Below are 7,284 nucleotides of genomic sequence, written 5' to 3'. Positions count from 1 at the left end.
CCAAGGCCAAATTTGCCTGTTACTCCAGGTGTTTCTTGACTTCCTACTTTTGCATTCCAGTCCCTTATAATGAAAAGGACATCTTTGTTGGGTGTTAGTTCTAGAAGGTCTTGTAGGTCTTCATAGAACCATTCAACTTCAGCTTCTTCAGCATTACTGGTTGGGGCATAGACTTGGATAACTGTGATATTGAATGGTTTGCTTTGGAGATGAACAGAGATCATTCTGTCGTTTTTGAGATGCATCCAAGTACTGCATTTGACTCTTTTGTTGACCATGATGGCTACTCCATTTCTTCTGAGGGATTCCTGCCCTCAGTAGTAGATATAGTGGTCATCTGAGTTAAATTCACCCATTCCAGTCCATTTTAGTTCACTGACTCCTAGAATGTCGACGTTCACTCTTGCCATCTCTTATTTGACCCCTTCCAATTTGCAGAGATTCATGGACCTGACATTCCAGGTTCCTTTGCAATATTGCTCTTTACAGCATCCGACGTTGCTTCTATCACCAGTCACATCCACAGCTGGGTGTTGTTTTTGCTTTGGCTCCATCCCGTCATTCTTTCTGGAGTTTTTTCTCCACTGATCTCCAGTAGCATATTGGGCACCTACTGATCTGGGGAGTTCCTCTTTCAGTATCCTATCATTTTGCCCTTTCATACTGTTCATGGGGTTCTCAAGGCAAGAATACTGAAGTAGTTTGCCATTCCCTTCTCCAGTGGACCTGTCAGACCTCTCCACCATGACCCGCTTGTCTTGGGTTGTCCCGCAGGCATGGCTTGGTTTCATTAAGTTAGACAAGGCTGTGGTCCTACTGTGATTAGATTGACTAGTTTTCTATGACTATGGTTTCAGTGTGTCTGCCCTCTGATGCCCTGTTGCAACACCTACCATCTTACTTGGGTTTCTCTTACCTTGGACGTGGGGTATCTCTTCACGGCTGTTCCAGCAAAGCTCAGCTGCTGCTCCTTACCTTGGATGAGGGGTATCTCCTTACTGACGCCCTTCCTGACCTTCAACTTGGAATAGCTCCTCTAGGTCCTCCTACGCCTGCGCAGCCACTGCTCCTCAGGTTGCTCCTCCTGGCTGCTGCCCCTGGCCTCTGGCATGGTGAGTTCCTCAGGGCCACCGCCCCTGACCTTGGATGCAGGGTAGCTCCTCTTGGCCGCTGCCCCTGACCTTGGATGCAGGGTAGCTCCTCTCGGCCGCCGCCCTTGACCTTGGACGCGGGGTGTCTCCTCCCTGCCGCCACTGACCTCTGCCGCTGGGTAGCTCCTCTCGGCCGCCGCCCCTGACCTCAGACGCGGAGTGTCTCCTTCCTTAGTAAGGATTATAAGAGCCACTAAAGAGAAAAGGGGAGGTGGTGAGAGCAGAGCCTACAAGCAGCCCGGGCACGGCTACAGCAGGTCCACGCAGCTGTGGTGCAGGAGGTGGGCTGCACCCTCCGTGGTGGGCATCGCTCCTGCTGCTGGCTGATGGCCTTGACCGTGGGGCTGATTACCGTTTCCATCTGGCTGATCACCGTGACAGTTGGGCTGATCACCGTCACTGTCTGCTCATCAGTGTGCCTCCAGCCCTTGAGCCTGATCTGGGAGATGTCCTGTGGCCACCCGTGGCACTGCCGCCGTGGTGGTAGACCACTGCAAACAGCCTATAGGCTCTGTGGCATTTAAAGTTCTTATTTTTAAGCCCTGGAGAGAGCAGTCTTTACTAATTTCCATGTCCGCAGGATATTTAGCATTTCTGATGAGCTTCTGACAGCCCCCAGTCTTGTACACGAACCGCTGGAGGTGCAGCAGGAGCATAAAACAGCTTTTCCAGAGTCACTCTCCAGCTGATCTCCATCTCTTGTTCGGTTTTGGTGGTATCACCCCGGCCAGACTCTCTGGCCACCAGGCTCCCCATTGCATCCTGGACAGTGCGTATCTTGTTGGACTGGATGTCCAGATGCAGATTGAAGAACAGCTGCCTGGTGGCAGACACTTTTGAACTCTACTGGTAAACCACAGACCTGATGTGTCCAGCAAAAATGCCAGCGATGGGGGCCTGAACAAAGGCCGCCTGGTGAGTGACTGGGGTCTTGTTTCTGGGGCCTGCTTACTCCCACTCATCCTCACTTCCTTCTTCTGGTTCTTCCTGGTCCTCTTCGTTCACTGAGTGGCTTTTGGGTCCACTGGAAACAGTAAGGTTTTCATTATTTGGTGACAGAAGTTTCTTTTGGTTCAGCATTTCCTCGTGGAGTCCATTTAGAATGAAACCTAAGTACTCCTCAGCATCTTCTTGCTCATCCTTTACAGACTGGCTCCACTTGATCACCATCAGGAGTCTACAAATATACATGGGTTCAAAGGCAGCTCTGGGGTGGATATCCCTCATGATCTTATCTCCGAGAGCTTGTCTGGGTTTTGGAGGTACTGGCATATTAGTAAACTCATTTATTAGCTAAACAAATCTGTCTGTCATGGGTGTGGATGTACAAGGGCTTTGCACTTTTGAATACAGAGGAATGAACTTCATCAGGTGATATATCAGTTACACCTGCAGAGTGGCTTTGATGTAGCACTAATTTCCTTTGTAGATCAGCCCACAGGGTTGCAATGACACTGGTTTATGAATCAGGGTGGTGTTCTCCAGGAACTCTGCAATCTTTATGGCTTCGGGATCCTCTGAAACTGGAACCAGCCCTTCCTTGACTTCTGCCTGCTTTTCAGAGATGAAGGGATACGTGTGGAATGGGAATTCTTAGTTTGCACAGAAACCACAGGCGAGGAGGAGGAAGAGAGTTAGAATCATGAAAAAAACTGGCCCACGATTTGGCGGGCTGACTGGTGGGCACCATGCCCTCTGTGGAGGCTGGGGTGTCCTAGGAGGTGGGGTGCTCTCGGCCTTTTTAGGGCTGAGTCCAAGCTCTCCATGGTGTGCAACTCCACCCCGTTGGCAGCTGTGCCCTCAACCAAGGATTCAAGTATTTGTCCCTTAGTGACTCCAAGGCTCTCAGTAGTCCCAGTCCCCACAGAGGGCTGAGCCACAGCTGTCCTCAGCAGGGTGTCCCTGCCAGGAGTCAGCCCTGGGGCAGCCCTCAAGCTGCTCTGCAGTCCTGGCCCCACTGTCCAGGGCTCGGGGAAAGCCCCAGTGAGGCGTGACATCGCTGATAAAGTCTGTGGTGTTCTGAGGGCTGCCCCAAGTCCAGGGGTGGGGGGGCTATGGGCACATTCCCACCAAATCTGCGTCCTCGGTGCCTACACTGTTGTGGACTGCTGGGCCGGGTGACCACTGACCAGGGCTTCTGCCGAAGGCCTGCCCTCGGCACTTTCAAGTGACTGTAATATCCAGGAGGATGTTTCTTCTTTTTGCATTCCCTTTCTACCACACAGTTGCACTCATCTCACATGCTAGCAAAGTAATGCTCAAAATTCTCCAAGCCAGGCTTCAACAGTACATGAACTGTGAACTTCCAGGTGTTCAAGCTGGTTTTAGAAAAGGCAGAGGAACCAGAGATCAAATTGCTAACATCTGCTGTATCATCAAAAAAGTGAAAGAGTTCCAGAAAAACATCTATTTCTGCTTTATTGACTATGCTAAAGCCTTTGACTGTGTGGATCACAATAAACTGTGGAAAATTCTGAAGGAGATGGGAATACCAGACCGCATGACCTGCCTCTTGAGAAAGCTGTATACAGGTCAGGAAGCAACAGTTAGAACTGGACATGGAACAACAGACTGGTTCCAAATAGGAAAAGGAGTACGTCAAGGCTGTATATTGTCACCCTACTTATTTAACTTATATGCAGAGTACATCATGAGAAACATTGGGCAGGAAGAAGCACAAGTTGGAATCAAGATTGCTGGGAGAAATATCAATAACCTCAGATATGCAGATGACACTACATTGATGGCAGAAAGTGAGGAAGAACTAAAAAGCCTCTTGATGAAAGTGAAAGAGGAGAGTGAAAAAGTTGACTTAAGGCTCAACATTCAGAAAGCTAAGGTTGTGGAATCTGGTCCCCTTAATTCATGGCAAATAGATGGGGAAACTGTGGAAACAGTGTCAGACTTTATTTTTTTGGGCTCCAAAATCACTGCAGATGGTGATTGCAGCCGTGAAACTAAAAGTCGCTTACTCCTTGGGAAAAAAAGTTATGACCAACCTAGACAGCATATTCAAAAGCAGAGACATTACTTTGTCAACAGAGGTCTGTCTAGTCAAGGCTATGGTTTTTCCAGTTGTCATGTATGGATGTGAGCGTTGGGCTATAAAGAAAGCTGAGCACCAAAGACTTGATGCTTTTGAACTGTGCTGTTGGAGAAGACTCTTGAGAATCCCTTGGACTGCAAGAAGATCCAACCAGTCCATCCTAAAGGAAATCAGTCCTGGGTGTTCATTGGAAGGACTGATGCTAAAACTGAAACTCCAATACTTTGGCCACTTGATTCAAAGAACTGGCTCATTGGAAAAGACCCTGATGCTGGGAAAGATTGAAGGCAGGAGGAGAAGGGAACGACAGAGGATGAGATGGTTGGATGGCATCACTGACTTGACGGACATGAGTTTGAGTAAGCTCTTGGAGTTGGTGATGGACAGGGAGGCCTGGCATGTTGTAGTCCATGAGGTCACAAAGAGTCAGACATGACTGAGTGACTGAACTGAACTGAACTGTCCGAGACTGCCCGAAATGCCTTCATTCTCTATAACTTCTTCCCCAGCGTGAGAGCTGCCATCCAGGGCAAGGGAAGGGCCTAAGTACTGGCAGTTGACAGAGCTGTAGTTCACTTCTTTATCAATGTCATCGGGGAGTTTTTTGGAAGTTGTGCAGCTAAGGACAAATTCAGGGCCTTGAGGATTCAACGTATTTGAAATACTGTAGTTGGGAGTTCTCGGCAAAGTGTCACTGGGTTCAATTGCTTCATTAACAACATATTCAATTCTCTGATAGTTGTGTCCATCAGGGAGATCACCAGCAGCCTGTGCGCCACACAGAACTGTCCCACCATGTGGAGGAAGCTCCAGGGCATGAAGAGTCACAGAGAACTGACTGAATTCATCAGGGCTAAAATCTCCAAAAATATACTGCAGGTTGCAGAGGGTCCTGGTGGCCCCTTTCAGTAAGCCTCGGTGATCATCCAACCCCTCATCATCCAACTCCCCCCAAATGTTGAGTTTCAAGCCAGCTTTCTCACTCTCCTCTTTCATTATCAAGAGGCTCCCTAGTTCCTCTTCACTTTCTGCCATTAAAGTGGTATCATCTGCATATCTGAGATTGCTGATATTTCTGTCAGCAATCTTGATTCCAGCTTGTGATTCATCCAACCTGATGTTTCTCACGATGTATTCTGCATAGAAAGACTTCCCTGTTGCTCAAATGGTAAAGAATCTGCCTGCCATGCAGGAAACCAGGGTTTGATTCCTGGGTTGGGAAGTTCCTCTAGGGAAGGGAATGGCAATCCACTCCAGTATTCTTGCCTGCAGAATTCCATGGACAGAGAAGCCTGGTGGCTACAGTCTGTGGAGTCACAAAGAGTCGGACACGACTGAGCGACTAACATACATACTCTGCATAGAACTTAAACAAACAGGGTGACAATATACAGCTTTTTCATATTCCTTTCCCAATCTTGAATCAGTTTTTTGTTCCATGTCTGGTTCTAACTGTTGCTTCTTGACACACAGACAGGTTTCTCAGGAGACAGGTAAGGTGGTCTAGTATTCTCATCTCTTAAAGAATTTTCCAAAGTTTGTTGTGATCCACACAGGCAAAGGTTTTAGCATAGTCAATGAAGCAGAAGTAGATGTTTTTCTGGAATTCCCTTGCTTTCTCTATGAGCCAACAATCGTTGGTAATTTGATCTCTGGTTTCTCTGCCTTTTCTAAACTCAGCTTGTGCATCTGGAAGTTCTTGGTTCACGTGCTGCTGAAGCCTAACTTGAAGGATTTTGAGCGTTACCTCACTAGCATGTGAAATGAGTGCAATTGTACGGTAGTCTGCACTTTCTCTGTGCCAGGGACTCAGCTTTGGACGTTCATTTGAGGAAACTTGTTCTCAAAGCATTGTTCCAGATGAGCAGTATCAGCATCACTTAGAAACTTGTCAGAAACTCATACTCTGTAGCCCCAACACAGACCTACTGAATCAGAAATTCTGAGGATGGGGCAAGCAGTGTGTGTTTTCCTCAGCCCTCCAGCGGTCCTGATGCATGCTCAAGTTTGAGAAACACTGTTACAGAAGAAACAGGAGACATAAAAGGAAGAGACACAAACACCTGAGTATCTACATGGAATAAAGCTGGACATAGGAATCTGGAGCTCAGGAGAGAGTTTCGGTGGGAGATGATCAACTTAGAGTGTTACTTGAAGCTACTGGAACAGTGAGATAACCTAGGGAGAAAATCAAAGGAGATGAAGCCTGATCACTGAGGCATGGGAAACTCCAATGTTTAGAGAAAGGGAAGCAGAAGAGGAGCCGGTAAAGGAGTCTGAGGAGTGGGGACAGGAGCGCTCGAGGGCAAACTAACAGTGAGGTCATGGAAGTTAAGAGGCAAAAGCACTTCAGAGGGGATGGTGGAGCCTCCTCTGCACAATGCCGAACCTCTCTCCTCTTCACTGAGTGCCAGCAATGTCTTGTTGGAGAACTGCCCCTGACTCAAGTGTGGGGTCTGACTGAGTTAAAGTAACTCCTGCACCAATATTTGGTACAGGAATGAATCTGAGGCCTAATTTTGGCCAGGAAGACTGGAAAAGCGTACTAGTGACTTCTGTGAAAATCCTTCCTTTTTTAGATAGAGAACAACAGGCAGCTAGTGTCTGTCTCTTGGTGGATGTAAATAATATAGCCCTAGTTGTTACTGAGGCCCATATCATAACAACAAAGGGCCAGGATGGCATCATTTTAAGACCATAAATGTTCTTATTTATAAAATGAGGAGATGCTAGTACCTAGGTCACAGAGAATGGCATTTTGGACACTCATGCAAAGAAATTAAAGAAATTAAAGGAACTAAAGCTCTTGATGACATGATTGAGCTGCCAAATCACCCAAAGCAAACTTTCTGTTTATAAGCTAATACATTTCCTTGTTTCGTCAGTTTAATTTAGGATTTCTGTTTCTTGTAGCTGGAAGCAGCTTATCTGATAAAGTGATATATGAAGGCTATTTCTATTTTTAATTGTCAGAAAGTCCCTGATTTATTACAAATTCTCAAGAAAGATTATTTGTATGACATATTGTTCAACAAATTTTGTAAAGTACTTTTCTAATGAAAGGAAATCTGCAACCTAATCTTATAA

General features: G+C 46.9%; 1 pseudogene; it reads right to left on the bottom strand.

Moving 5' to 3' along the window:
- Positions 1-1,036: 1,036 nt before the first annotated feature.
- Positions 1,037-5,193, bottom strand: LOC138446983 (ubiquitin carboxyl-terminal hydrolase 10-like; annotated as a pseudogene).
- Positions 5,194-7,284: the final 2,091 nt, after the last annotated feature.

The sequence above is a fragment of the Ovis canadensis genome, chromosome 10 (assembly GCF_042477335.2).
Source record: "Ovis canadensis isolate MfBH-ARS-UI-01 breed Bighorn chromosome 10, ARS-UI_OviCan_v2, whole genome shotgun sequence".
Taxonomy (NCBI): domain Eukaryota; kingdom Metazoa; phylum Chordata; class Mammalia; order Artiodactyla; family Bovidae; genus Ovis; species Ovis canadensis.
Note: the sequence above shows the minus strand (reverse complement) of the source record. Positions and strands in the feature narration are given on the sequence as shown.